At 37.3% G+C, this 15,501-nt stretch overlaps 1 pseudogene; it reads left to right on the top strand.

The window, feature by feature from the left end:
* The first annotated feature begins 1,735 nt into the window (after positions 1-1,735).
* LOC131919814 (large ribosomal subunit protein uL1-like) lies at positions 1,736-7,604 on the top strand (annotated as a pseudogene).
* The last annotated feature ends 7,897 nt before the right edge of the window (positions 7,605-15,501 follow it).

Raw genomic sequence — 15,501 nt, 5'->3', positions numbered from 1 at the left:
ATGCAAAAGGAAAAAGTACTTTTACCAACTGATCCATGTCCCCAGTCCCTGAAAGCCGCATAAGAAGAAGGAAAATACATATTTGGGTGCATGGTTTCAGGGGATTCATCAGTCCATAGACACTTGGCTTCTTTGCTTCTTGACTGTGATAAAGGGACCATGGGCCAGTTACTGCTACTTGTCTAGAAATATATCAAGCAATGAAATGTACTTAGACTATTGTCCACTACCTAAATCTTCCATGAACTCTCTGTGGATGATTTCAAGGCCTGCTGCTAGCTTTATCGATGTCCCTGGCCACTTGAATTAACATGGTAATCCTTTCTGAGAGCCTCTCTAGGCATTCTTGTGAAATTAGAGACCCTCAGGGTTCTCTTCCTAAGGAAACATTTTTCAAATATATTAAAACTTTTACATATTTGGCCAGGCAGCAGTGGTGGGAGGCAGAGCCAGGCAGATCTCTGTGAGTTTGAGACCAGCCTGGTCTACAGAGCGAGATCCATAACAGGCACCAAAACTACGTAGAGAAACCTTTTCTTGAAAAACCAAAGGGGGAAAAAAAACTTTTACAGATTTCATAATCCAATAGGTCAGTTCCTAATATGCCCTCAGGTCATCCTTCCTCTTGCACTGGTATAAAGTGTTTGATTTCTTTTAAAGAAAGTTGTTGTTTTAAAAGTCATATTCCCATTATCCATACATTTCTATGGGAAATTTTTCTTACTAAAGTATAATTTGGTTGGGCAAATCTCACAAAGTCTTAGCCCTAAATGAAGAGCTGAGCAGAGTGAGTCTTCTTAAAGTGACAGTACACTGACAGCTTATCCCATGCTAAGCAGTCAGCTCTCAACATACATGCAAGTGAGCAATACTAAAGGGACTCAGCAGGTTGTATTTATATACATTTTACATATATGGTTATCATAAATACAATGAGTGTGTATTTCACAAGTATGCTAAAAGGAATAATGAAATAGGATGAGGACATGGATTTGAGATGGGGTAGGGAAGGAAAATGGAGGACTTAGAGGTAGAGTGGGTGAAATGGACAGGAATGTGTAAAAATGATGCATATATATATATATATGTATATATATATATAATACTCATCATTGAAATTCATAAAAAATTGAATTTACAAAGAAATAAGTAAACCATTAAAAACATTTTTTTAAATGTTTCTTCTCTGCTTTGTGCTGATTCTCTTGGCAAACCTAGCTAAGATTAACAGCAGCCATGCCACATCTTGAGGACTAGGTTATTCTGAAACTTTTGTGCCAGATAATTAGTATATAATCTTTAAAAGTAGCCTTCAAGTTGTTTGGAATGGAAAATGTGCAGAGTAATTTCCATTAAAGTTCTTATTAGCAGTTTATACTCAAGAGCAGTGTGTACATAGTCCAATGTACATCCTTATTTCAATATTTACTATGAGAATCACTATTAAGTTGTGTTAATGGTTTTCTGGGGTTTCTATGCCCCATTTCTGTAATCTGTCCCAAACTATTCCTTAAACTGGTTCCAAAAGCTATTCAAATGACATCAGAAGGCATGGTCACAGTGATGAATCAGCTCCTCTGCTGCAATTTTCTGTATTAAGAGTTTTCATCATTGTGACAAATACCTTAACGAATAGCTTAAAAGAGAAAAATCTTTCATTTTTCTCATATGGGCTCAAGTTTCAAAATATTTATTTTTATCTGTTGGTGCTGATCCCTTGATAGGGCTAAACATCATGGCTGGAGGATATGTTGGAATTGCATTGGATGGGACAGAAGGAGGAAGGAAGGTAGGAAGAGAGGGAGGGAGGGATACACACATACACACACACACAAACATGCACAGAGAGAAAGAGAGAGAGAGAGAGAGAGAGAGAGAGAGAGAGAGAGAGAGAGAGAGAGAGAGTGAGTCTAGGATAAAGGACCCAGATGTTCAAGTGCATACCACTACATTTACCCTCTTTCTTGTTGCCCCCTAAATAATCAATTGCTTCAACTGGGAAGAAAGCTCAGCTATTAAAAACTAAGACTCATAACCAATACATTAAGATTACATAACCATGCAAAAAGCAACATTGGTTGCTGACCAAGGCTTTAATATATGACAGTGTCAATAATTTCACACTCCAATTATAGCATTCTTAATCATTGCAAAACCAGAAATAGAAAAATCATTGGAAAAATGCATATAAACATTTTTTTCAGACAGAATTTCACTGGGTTTTGTAATCCTGGCTCTCCAAGAATTCACTCTGTAGACCAGGTGGCTTAGATCTCACAGAAATCTGCCTACCTCTGCCTCCTGAGTGCTAGGATTAAAGATTTTTGTCATCACTGCCTGGCTTAAGCATATTATTATGGGTGCAGACAGTTTGTAAGAGCCCAGAGACTATGAAGACTCCTATGACACTATATCTCCTGAAAATTACAGAGAAGCTGCACCCATGATACTTCAACCACCTGGCTGCCTATACAAGACCTGAACAATGGCGATATCAATAGACACACTAACACAGAAGGGGTAAACCCCAGAAGATCTCACTAGTAGACAGGAACCATGGGCAACTAATGTCCTCCAGGGATGAACTCCCTAATTCCTTATGTAATACAAAGTAGTAAGTCCTGAAATCACACACCTTCCTTGTCCTGACGGCAGCTGGCAGTGTCTCCCTCTGCCTTCCTGTTCTCTCAATTCTCATCTCTGTTAGTCCTGCCTATACTTTCTGCCTGGCTACTGGCCAGTCAGTGTTTTATTTATTAACTAATCAGAGCAACACATTTGACATACAGAACATCCCACAGCATAGGGCCTTTGCCTGAATCTAAGAAATGATTGCACACATGTAGACAAACTTCTAAACAGTCTTATTAAATAAAAAACAAGGAGCCAGATATAGGGGTGAAAACCTGAGAGATCAGGGAAATAGGGAAAGCCATAACTAAACTTACTTCACCAACTCCATAGCTTCCAAAAGAGTCAGTTACTTCCTGTCTACTCACGCCTATATGCTTTGCTGTTCTACCATCTGATTTGCTCTCTCTGTCCAGCTACATCACTTCCTCTTCCTATTCAGCTCTGTCACTTCCTGTCTGTTTGTACAGACCTCCAGACCTCCATGGTTAACTAGTATTGGAATTTAAGGCATGTGCCACCACACCTGGCTCTGTTCCCAGTGTGGCCTTGAACTCACATAAATCCAGATAGACCCCTGCCTCCCTAGTGATAGGATTAAAAGTGTGTCCTAATGTTGTATGACTTTTGTATTTACTTATAATGGCTGGCTTTTTCCTCTGATCTCCAGGCAAGCTTTATTTATTAGAGCACAAATAAAATATCACCACAGACAGAGTTTGGTACCTTGAAAGTGAGATGGGGGTTTCAGAACTCTACCATTCATTACATTATATATATATATATATATATATATATATATATATATATATATCACAGTTTTATAGATTTACTTGTGATGTGGCATTTGTTGGTAGTGTTTCAAGTTCAGAGACATTTGTGGTGATATATGGTGTACCCCAATAAAGCTTGCCTGAGGATCAGAGGACAGAGCCAGTCACTAGATTACACATAGAGGCCAGATAGTGGTGGCACACACTCTTAATCCTGGTCACTCAGGAGGCAGAGATCCCTCTGGATCTCTGTAAGTTCAAGTCCACACTGGATACAGAGCCAGGCAGTGGTGGCACACACTGGGAAGCACACACAACTTTAATCCCAGGAAGTGACATGGCTGGGCAGAGAAAGTTATACAAGGCATGAAGAAACACAAACTAAAGCAATTCAGTGGAGACCTTTGTGGATGAGGACTCAGAGGTTTTTAGTCAGAGGATTAGTGGAGTTGGTGAGGTGAGGTGGGTTGTGGCTTGCTCTGCTTCTCTGATCTTTCCTCTTTCATCCCAATATCTGGCTCCAGTTTTATGTCGAAAGATCGTCTAAGATTCCAACAACAGACATTTATATGATGATCAGAAGATAATTGTTGAATCTTTTATACAGAATAGAATTCCTGTGAGAAATATCTATGATATAAGCCTAATCTTGGACAAACATTCCAGTTCCCTTATCTCTAGGGACAGAGGTTACACTGAAGTCAGTTTCAACTGAAAACTTCAGGGAGTAACACTGTTTCAAGGTCCATTCTTGTCCTACCCCAGAGGATGAAACACACTATTTCTTGACTACTGATTTGTCATTAAAGTGGAATTCTCAGGGGAATAAAGTATTGAAAAATTTCTCTGGCAAAAGAGAGAAATATTTCTCTGGGTCATATGTTACCTTAAGAGAAATTCTAATTCTCAAGAGAAATGTTTGAAAGAGTGTCTGAATTTTCTTTTCCTCTAATAGAAAGAATGTAATACTTCTTTACAGAGGTAGCCTGAATTGAGAGACCATATTTATTGTGATGTAGACATCCACTTTAAAAAACCAGGATGAATATCTTACTTATAGCCTCTTCTTCTCAGGCTGTGCATCAGAAGCCCCTGCTGCCTCTCTTGGGCTTGGTTTTCACTTTCTTATTCTGAAATTTCATGTAGTAAATCAGCAGTGAAAGGAAAACAAAGTTTATGATTAAGTAAAAATACTACACACTGTCAAGATATCTCTTTCATTTCTCTCCCTCCCTGTCTTTCCCCCATGTTCCCACCTCCCATCCCCTCCTATACAGTCCCCTCTATTTCCCCCTCTCAGTTTGCCCAGGAGATCTTAACCCTTTCCCTTCCTTGGGTGATTCATGTGTGTCTCTCTTAGTGTCCTCCTCTTTATCTGGCTTCCCTGGGGTTGGGGACTGCAGTCTGGTTATCCTTTCCTTTGCTTCTAACATTCAATTATGAGTGAGTACATACCATGTGTGTCTTTCTGGGTCTGAGTTATCTCGCTCAGGATGATTTTTTTCTAGTTCCATCCATTTGCCTACAAATTTCATCAGTGTACCATTAAGGGAATGGGGAGAAATCTACAATTAGGGAAAATCCCAGGAACTCACAAGATTGTCCCCAGCAAAGACTCATACCAATGGCGGAGAGGGTTCTTGAACTAGCCTTCCCCTTATCTCAGATTGGTGTCTACCCTAATTGTCATCATAGAACCTACATGCAGTGACAGATGGAAGCAGATGCAGAGACCCACAGCCAAGTACTTGGCCAAGATCCTGGAGTTTAGTAGAAGAGAGGAAGGAAGTAATAAAAGAACAAGGGGGCGGGGCATCAGAATCATGATGGGAAAAAAAAAACACAGAAATAGCTGACCCAAGATACTGGGAGCTCATGGACTCTGGAGTGATAGCTGGGGAGCCTGCATAGGACCAAACTAGGTCCTCTGAATGTAGATGAAAGTTGCGTGGTTTGATGTGCTTGTGGTTCCCCTGGCAATGGGACCAGGACACACCCTGGGTACACAAACTGGGTTTTTAGCCCCCATTCCCTGTGGTGCAATGCCTTACTAAGCCTTGATGCAGGAGGGAGGGGCTAGGTCTAGCCTCACCATAGTATAACAGCCTGTGTTGACTACCCAAGGGAGGCCTTATTCTCTATAGGAGGGGATGGATATGGGATAGTGTAGCTAGAGTTTTCTTGCCTGGCCCACAGTCAGGACAAATCTCTTTCACCTGCCAGTCCCACAGCCTCTCAGACCCGACCAAGTAAACACAGAGACTTATGTTGCTTTCAAACTGTATGGCCATGGCAGGCTTCTTGCTAACTGTTCTTATAGCTTAAATTAATTCATTTCCATAAATCTATCCCTTGCCACGTCACTCGTGGCTTACCGGCATCTTCACAAGCTGTTTCTCATCGTGGCGGCTGGCAGTGTCTCTCTCTCAGCCTTCCACTTCCCAGCTTTATTCTCCTCCTTGCCCCGCCTATACTTCCTGCCTAGCCAACGGCCAATCAGTGTTTTATTGATTAATTAGCAACACATTTGCCATACATCCCACAGCAGGATAGGGGTAGGTGAGGGGAGTGAGCAGGAGAAGAGGAGAGAGGGGGAACAGATTGGTATGTAAAAGGAAAAAAAATTATAAAAAGGGAAAAATCAAGCTATGAAAATTTACTGAAATCACAAATTAAATATTGTAATTAACAGCAATTTGGCGGAACCGAAAATTCCATAGTTAGATTCAACATATGCTTATTGCTTGTCAGAAACCTAGGGATAAATGGTAGTTAACAACATAATTTTCAATAATGAGGACACAAAGCTTTCCAACATATACATTTCATGGTAAATAAAAGACTATAATTAATATCTTGTACTACTCTGAGAGGATAGCCATGCTGTTCTCAAATCAATGATGTAACTAATTTCCTGCATAGATACCTTAAAAGGCCATGCCATCCTTTATAGATAAATGCCAGTCTCTATAGGAAGCAGTGGGAGTTCTTAAGCTTGTGATGCCTGTTCATTTTCTCAGGCTCATTTCTTCCTCCAGTTTTATTAAATGTCTCAGCCTTTCCAGCATCCCTCAAGAATCAGGTCAGTGTCCCTCCTTCAAGAACATTCTTTGCCCTTCTCATCCTCAATTTAATTTAAATATTCCCCTGGTAGACTCTCATAGCACTTATTGTATTAAATTGAAAACATTTGTCTACTTCTCTGTCTTCTTCACTGGACTGAGTTCCTTGAGGACCAAAAACTTAACATTCATTTGCACTCTCTTCACAACACAACTCTAAGCACACAGTAGCCACTGAGCAAACACTTTTGAAATGACATCTTCATGATGGTGTGGTGCCTAAATGACTGGACTGATTTCTAAACCTTTAGGAAACATTGAGAGATGAGAGAGGTGAAGTCCTGAAATTGTACTACTGGTAAGAGTTGATTGGAAATACTCACTATAAAAAAATCCTCATGTGATTATTGTGATATCATAGAGAGCCTCTCCTCTACTTTTTTTCATAGTACTAAGGTTTATTTGGGCCATTCTATTATAGGTACAGGGGCTATCCCATGGTGTTCTTGGTCTACGAAGCCTAGATATTTTGCCAGTTTTCTTAAGCAAGGATATCAAGAAATTGACAATCAGGTGGACATTGTAGGCCTTCATCTTCTTGTGGCCAATATCAACAGCCTCACAACACCCTGTATAAGATGGTGTGGAAAGTCCTGCACAGAAAACAGCACAAACGCTGTAAGTTTCTGTAAACAAGGGAGGTGCATGTCAGCCTGGAGGTCTCTGACCCTCAGAAGGACAACGTTTCTCCAGAACATCAGGCTGAAGTTCACTCCTCACTCCAAGTTCTTGAGGTGCATCATGGGGGCCCAGCAGCACTGTGATGATGCCAAGGCCTTGGCTATTCCCCACATGGACATGGAGGCACTGAAGAAGCTTAGTAAGAACAAGAGCTTCCTCAAAAAGATAGCTTAGAAGTATGATGCCTTTTTGGCCTCTGTGTCTCTGATCAAGCAGATCCCATATATCTGGACCCAGGCCTGAACAAGGCTGGCAAATCCCTTTCTTGACGACAAAATAAAAACCTGGCTAACGTCAATGAGGTAAATCCAAGATCAAGTTCCAGAAGAAGGTGCTGTGTCTGGCTGTATCTGTCCTCTGACTTCTTACTGAGGAATCATCTAGTCTTTACTTTTAGGTAACTGATTTTAATTTTGTAGATGATATTATGTCATTTTTAAGTATTTGATCATACTTGATATTCCAGACTAAACATCTACAATTCAACAATAATATAATTGACTAAATGTTTGAATTATCATACTCAATATGAAGTTGTTTTTCTGGACAACTAAAATTGCCTTTTAAGTATAAATTATGGCTGCTTAGTTTATTGAAATTCTGTAGTCACTATAAAAATGTAAATCCTGATCCAACTTACAAAGTAACTGAATGCATACCTTACTTCTAAATTGACTATTTCCATATCAAACAACAGAATTTAATATTTTTTATTACAAAAATGTATTTAAGGATCAGAAATTTTGGTTACAAGTAAAATGATAGCTAACATTATCAATTATTTTAGCTTCTAGTGTGATACCTAACCAACAAAATATCACATAACATTATTTATTTAAAATGTTAATATAATAATGAAAACAAAGTACTTGTATATATATTTTAAAATTATATAAGATAATTAAATACATGTATATGTTTATATGAGGTTATTCTGTTTCAGGAGCAAAAAATCAAGTTAATATAATTTGAAGGACGCGTAGTGTAAATTCACTTTTTATTTTGTTTTCTTGTTCTTCCCTTATAACTTCTTCTCTATAATCTCTTTGAACCAAAAATATGGCACTATTAGCACCATGTCATTTGAAGCTGCATATCTGGGTAGAAAGCATGCTGGGCAGCTTGCTTTACCTTCAATAATTTTCTTAATTTTCTCATAAAAAACATCTTCTGCAGAGACTATTGGGAATTGAATGTAGCTGTTATCTCTTCCTCTGCAACACAACAATTTTAATCTCAGTTTAATGCATTTAAAATTTTTATTTAAAGCATAAGAGCCCATGCTTTTACATATTGCCCAGAGCTGAGGATATGGCTCAATTGTGGAGTGGTTCGCTAACCTATATGAGGCCCTAGACATGAGTATGATACAACACACACAGACAGAACAAACAGATGTTGATTCTATAGGCTATCCCTAATGATCCGGGGAAGGATTATTCAATAAAAAACTGTATAAAGATGTATTAAAAGTAAGAATGTGGAGAGAAAGGAAAGATTGTAGGAGACAGGGGCATGGAGGACACCAAGAAAACTCGGGCCACAGAGTCAACTAAGTAGGACTCATAGGGCATCACAGAAAATGAAGTGAAATGACAGGGCCTACAGCAGTCTGTACCACTCGCTCTATGTACCTGCCCATACTCATACCCCATTCTCCACAAGGACTGTCTTCTTACACAAAGCCCACCATGACGGCTTATGTCATGAAGTGAGGAATTCAAGGAGTCTTTCCTAGGGCAGTTGCGGTGCTGTTGGAATTTCAGCCCCCCTGCACTTCACAGGCTGACACAGGACAAATATGAGTCTAAGGCTAGCCTGCCACAAACAACAAGCAAACCTCACTCCCAAAACAAAATTAAATTTATGGGCTGAGTAAACTTTTATATATATAAAAGAACAGATAGCAAATATTATTGTTGCTTTGGGTTTCTATCTCAAGTTTCATGATGGTAAGCTGTAAGAACTTATTTTATATTTACCTTCCTTTGCCAGGAATATCAAGATGTAAAATAGTTGGGGATGGAGAGAGGATTAGAAGTTAAGAGCAGCTGCAGAGGACCCATTTGCTTTTGAGCACACAGTTTGTGCAGTTCATAACTTCCTGTAATCCCAGCTCTCAAGTGTTTAACACACTTACCTGGACTCTGGGAATATGCACTCACATAAATATACCATTGCTCAGTCATAAGCACACATATAAGTTATTTTAGCATAACAATAAAAATAAAAATTGAAAGAAGATATCAAACAAAAGACCAGGAGGGTAAATGATCTCTGGTCATGGTTGCATGTGGGCAGAGCAGTTCCTCTAAATTTAAACTTTGAGAGAATTCTAGGGAAGTGCCTCAAGAAGTCCGAACTTACCCCATGATTAGATGAGGTTAGGACTCATGGCCAAGAATTAAAAAAAAAAAAAAATGGATAGATTCCTGCAGGAGTGAGAAGTAAGGTAGTTAAAAGTCTTCAGACCCAGAGATGATAGTCTAAAGCATTTACCAGATACTGAAAAGAGCTGGTTCACAGAATACTTACCAGGGATGGAAAAAGAACTTTCCTGGAAAACTGGAATTGTCTAATTCTCAACAAATAGATGGACAAACCAAAGCTTTATTGAAAATTGCCTCAGTCAGCTTTGGAAAACCTACACTGAACGCTGTTTTATTTTTTCCCCAATAGTACACCAAGTGGTTTTCAGATGCACCTATTCCAATTAACTTGTAATAAAAGGATGTTGTGGAATAATTTTAAGAAATGAATATAGGCTGGGCGGTGGTGGCACACGCCTTTAATCCCAGCACTCAGGAGGCAGAGCCAGGCGGATCTCTGTGAGTTCGAGGCCAGCCTGGTCTACCAAGTGAGTTCCAGCAAAGGCTCAAAGCTACACAGAGAAACCCTGTCTCGAAAAAAAAAAAAAAAGAAATGAATATAAGTGTATAAAACTCATTGTGATAATCCTCACTTTCAGCACCAGCCATGCATCATCATGCATACCAAATACAAGAAAACAACTCATGCTCATAATAAGAGAATTTGGAATGAGTTAATAAATAAATAAATAAATAAATAAATAAATCTGTGTTGACACAGATGGTAAAGTCATCAGAGAAGGATATTTAAAAGACACTTTGCTTGCATTCCATTTATGTAAAAAATGATCAGAAGAGTTGTAGATGATATAAAGAATTATGATTGATATATTCTTCAGATGATGAACATCTTATGTAAGATAACTGTTATGCTCAGACAGTAATGTGGTTAGCTAGATCTGTTTGGGGAGTCCCTGGCAGTAGGACCAGGACTTATACTGGGTGCATGAAATGGCTAGGGTGGGATACCTTGCTCACAGAGAGGAGGGGCTTGGTCTTGCCTGGACTCAGTAGGCCATACTTTGTTGATTCCCGAAGGGAGGCCTTACCTTCTCTGAAGAGTGGATGGAGGGTGGTATTGCTGGAGGTGAGGAAGACAGGAAAAAAGGGAGAGAGGAAAAAAAAAAGATCACCAGATGTTCCTGAGTATAGCACACATCTGTTTCCCTTTTACCAAGATACCCCTAGACAAATGTCAGTCAATCAGGATCCTGAACCCTGGAAATCCCTTCACTCCAGCCTCTGCTATGATGAAAACTTTACTGTGCCAGGGCTCAGGGCTTTCTGCTTTCACTGCTGCCTTTGATACATGGAGAGTCCAAGCTCGAGCTTGAAATAAAGGCTCTTTGCTTTTACATTCAGAGGGCCTAGTTCTGTCCCATGCATGTTCTCTGGCTAACAGGCCTGAGTCCATGAGCTCCTACCAGCTTGAGTCAGCTGTCTCTGTGATTTTCCCCATCATGATCTTGGAGATCTTATCTAATGGTTGGAATGTTTGGAATGTCAGGTACTTCCCCTTAGATATAGGCACCCCCTGGGTGGAATCAGCTTATGGCTTTTCCTGGATCCAGGTGTTGGTCACCAGTAAGCCTGTCATGGCAGCTATGTCTGGGTCCCTATGCCTGTCATGTCAACTAGGTGGTCAACTTGTTTTGGGCCTCTTAAAATAACAATTCTGAATAGAACATAAAGAAGATTAGAGACTATAGAACAAAAGGTAACTAAACTTGAATCCATAGCTACAGAAATATTGATAATTAAGAGAATATAAAGAATAAAATTAATCAAGTCTGTATTTAATTAAAATAACCATAAGAAAGAATTATATAAGAGAACTAGCTTGAGTAAATTTTGACCACACAATTTTAAAGTTACTAAAAATTAGAATTTTATAGATTCCTGAAGTACAAAATGCTTGACAAAACTCCAGTGATGACTTTATCAAGTTTGGCTGTTGTGTCTTGGATGAAAGAAGAAATTATTGTAAATAAAAACAAAATAATTAGGAAAAAAAGAAGAAAGAAGAAAATTCCAGGAAAAAAAAATACAATGGAAATCCAAGAGAACAATTCTAATAACTTTAAGTCATTCTGAACATGTTGAGTGATCCCAGGTGCAAAATGTTCTATTGATGGTAAGAAAATAGAAATCACATGAGATAGTATTACATAATTTTTCCAATGAAATATCCAGTCATTATGATTATAAAATATGATATATTATAAAACAAATTAAACTAAAATTGCTGGATTAAAGTTCTCAGTTGTGAAAAAGGAAGGTAACATGCATTAGTTTTTTCTTACCAGAAATAATGTGTCCAATTGAGACAATGTCTTTAATGGATTAAAACAAGACATTTTATGTTATTATTTTGCAGGCATTGAAAGTGCTTTCTAAGGAAAATATCAAAAATTATCCATATATATATATGTTGTAGAATATTATTTTAAGGTGTGTTACTTTTGCTTATGTTTAACTCTGTGTAGCTGTATTACTGTGCCTGCCTAAAACACCTGATGGTCTAGTAAATAACTGACCAATAGCAAGGCAGGGGAGAGAGATAGGCGGGGCTGGCAGGCAGAGAGGATATCTAGGGAAAGAAACCTGGGAGAAGAAAAGAGATGGAGGAGTGAAAGGAAGAGGAGCCAGGAAAGGAAAAGGACTCCAGGGGTCAGCCACTCAGCTACACAGAAAGCCACAAAGTAAGAATAAGATTTACAAAGATAAGAGAACGGAAAAAGCCCAGAGGCAAAAGATAGATGGGATAATTTAAGTTCAGAAAAGCTGGCAAGACACTAAGCCAAGCCAAGGCCAGGTATTCATAAGTAATAATAAGCCTCTATACATGATTTATTTGGGAGCTGGGTAATGGGCCTCCCAAAATGCCACAAAAAAACTACAAAAACATATGTATGTGTGAGTGTTTTTTTTTTTTCCCCAGTAGTACACCAATGAACATACATATATATGTTCTCTAAGAACATACAAAATTAAGGGCAAAAAAGGAAAAATCAGAGATTTTGAAATAATACTTGAAGGTATTCCCTCTCTGGTTTACAATTTATGCCCAAGGCATGTAAATATATCTCAAAACTCAATAAGGAGAAACATTGAAAGTTTCAAAATGAGAATGTATTTCAACAGAAATCACATTAAAGGAAATATATTTATAAAATTAATCAAGTGAAAATACTTAGACAGTAGTTAGCTCTTTATAACAAAATGAAAAAAAAATCAGATGAATGAATACTACCTCTTGGGCAGTGATAGAAAAAATGGCTCAGTGGTTAGGATCACTTACTCCTCTTCTGGAGGATCCAGATTCAATTCCTAGCACTCACATGGCAGCTTACAAATGTCTTTAACTCCAGTTCCAAGAGATGCAACACCCTCACACAGACATATATGCAGGCAAAACATCAATTCCCCTAGATGCTCAACATTTAAAACAATATTGATTACAGAAATAATATTAGTACACTTATTATACATGATTAATTTAGCAGGATAAAAGGGTGTGTTTTAGAAAAATATTGTTATTCTTCAATTTGTGTGTGTGTCATGATGCAGCTATCCCAAGCTATCCCAGTAGGTCAGAGAGGTTATTTAGACAAACACTCATAAAAGTATTTCTACAGCAGCTGTACTTACAATAACTCCAAAATAGAATTATTCTGATTTTTCTATAAATGAATTAACAACAATATGTTGAATATCTGTAGAGTAGGATGCTGCTTATAAACTGTTGGTGTGCTTGCAAATGATGATGAGTTTGTCTCTGTTAAATACTGGGAAGCACCTGGACACATCTGTCTTTAATTAATTCAGAGAATATACAAATTAATCTAAACTGACAGAAATTTTATTGAGTTTCTGAAAAGAGGGTTATAGATGGAAGAATGGAAAGAAGAATTATTAGGGGACATGTGGGACTTTGGGAATAAGAAGGATATTTAAAATTTAAGCATGATAATGAGGGAATTAATATGGATATATTTGTAATATTAATTATACTTGTCCAATTTTCCCAAATATAAAATTTCCCACTGTATGAAACTAAAAGGAATTTTTTGAGACATTAAGGTTTGTACTTTTGGAAACTTTGATATAGAGGCCCTACATTTTAAAAATTAAATAAACATTAAGCCCCACAATTCAAAACACTTCACCAAACTCATCTCATTATATTAAATTTACTGCTTTGGAAACACATAATTAGTTCTTCTTTAAAAACCTTATATTGAACTTGGAAAACAGACCAAAACCTCTTTATTAAGAAGCTCACAGATGGTCTATTCTTTGTAAATTAGTGGTATCATCTCTAAATTCATTATACTAGAAAACTTTGAATTTTAATTTGAGAAATGCCTCTATTTTAACTTTATTTTATGATATTAATAAAACTGTTGCTTAAATCAAAGTTGTATTACTATGGTAGTGAATTATAAATAATTAGGATATGTTCATAGTCCACTATTTAACCTATAATGCTATAGATGCTTATTAAAGCATGAGAAAACTAAAACTTCTACATTCCCTGGAATTATTATATTAAAATACATGTGGTCCAATGAATATTAAAATGTACTATAAGTTTTCTACTAATAGTGAACATGCCAACAAAAAGTATCTAATTCATCTTATATTCTCTGCTTTTACGTTAAATCAGACCACAAATATCTTTACAATACTCTGCTTTGTTAAATCATTGAAAGATTTTTGTTATTTTTCATGATCAGAGCCTGCTTACTGTAGCTAAAATTTAAAAATAAAAGAACAAAACAAACAAACAACCAACAACAATAAAAAAAAACTTACTTCCTCTTTGAAGATAGTCTAATTACTATAGTTTAAACTTTCATCAACCATCACACATGGAATTAGAAGAATTAGATCAATATTTCAAGGGGACTGATTGACAGGGCTTGTTATCATATTAGCATATCATGGAAGCCAGAATCAGTTATCATCAACAACATCATCTGCTGATGTTTTCTGAACTGCTCCTCAATGCAGGCCAAAAAATTCTCTATGCAGTGAAACAAAAGAAATTTTTTCTGGAATCTTCATTAGGGATCATGCAGATATCTCACTTTCTTTCACAGTACACAGGTTCTTTAAAACAAGAGGCTCTTACTGGATTGATTATATTGCACTTCCTATAGTAGATGGTTTATATTTATTATAGATAAAAACATACAACTTTGCCGGACTTAGAAACTTAGTAAGCTTTAAAGTTGACTGTTTAATGTTTTAGTAATGTAACTGTCATTAGCAGACTAAATACTGGTAGAATTAGATCTCAGCATGTGTAAAATGCAAGAAAGTGCTTCACAGTGAGAGATGAACTTGTTCTTTTTGTACTTGTACATATTTTCTAATCCACAGCAAAATGAACTAATATGATAATATACTTGTAAAAACAAAAGATATTTAGATGTCATTTATTTAAAATAACTATATGTGACTAGGAGACTAAATATGTGATATTCAAATATTGTCCTTTATTAAATCACAAAATATTTAAGAATCAGAACTTGAGTCTGGGTAATAAAAATTGCTTTACTTGTTTTCAGTCATATATGCTCACAAATTCATTGACTGTTTCTCTCTCTCTCTCTCTCTCTCTCTCTCTCTCTCTCTCTCTCTTTCTTTCTTTTTTCTTGTTCTTTTTTTCTCTGTGTATTTCTCTGAGTTTCCATGACTGTCCTGGAACTCACTCTGTAGACCAGGCTGGACTTGAACTCACAGAGATGCATCTGCCTCTGCCTCCCCAGTGCTGGGATTGAGCTTGTTTGTCACCACTGCCTGGCCTCATTGGTATATTTCAATGGTTTGGTTAATGTTACATTCCCTCTACTCTCCATTCATTTTAAAATATATACTTAAGAATTTCATGCAATTTATTTTGATTTTATTCATAAA

Source organism: Peromyscus eremicus, chromosome 9 (assembly GCF_949786415.1).
Source record: "Peromyscus eremicus chromosome 9, PerEre_H2_v1, whole genome shotgun sequence".
Classification (NCBI taxonomy): domain Eukaryota; kingdom Metazoa; phylum Chordata; class Mammalia; order Rodentia; family Cricetidae; genus Peromyscus; species Peromyscus eremicus.
The sequence above is the reverse complement of the archived record's forward strand: the minus strand, read 5'-3'. Positions and strand labels throughout refer to the sequence as shown.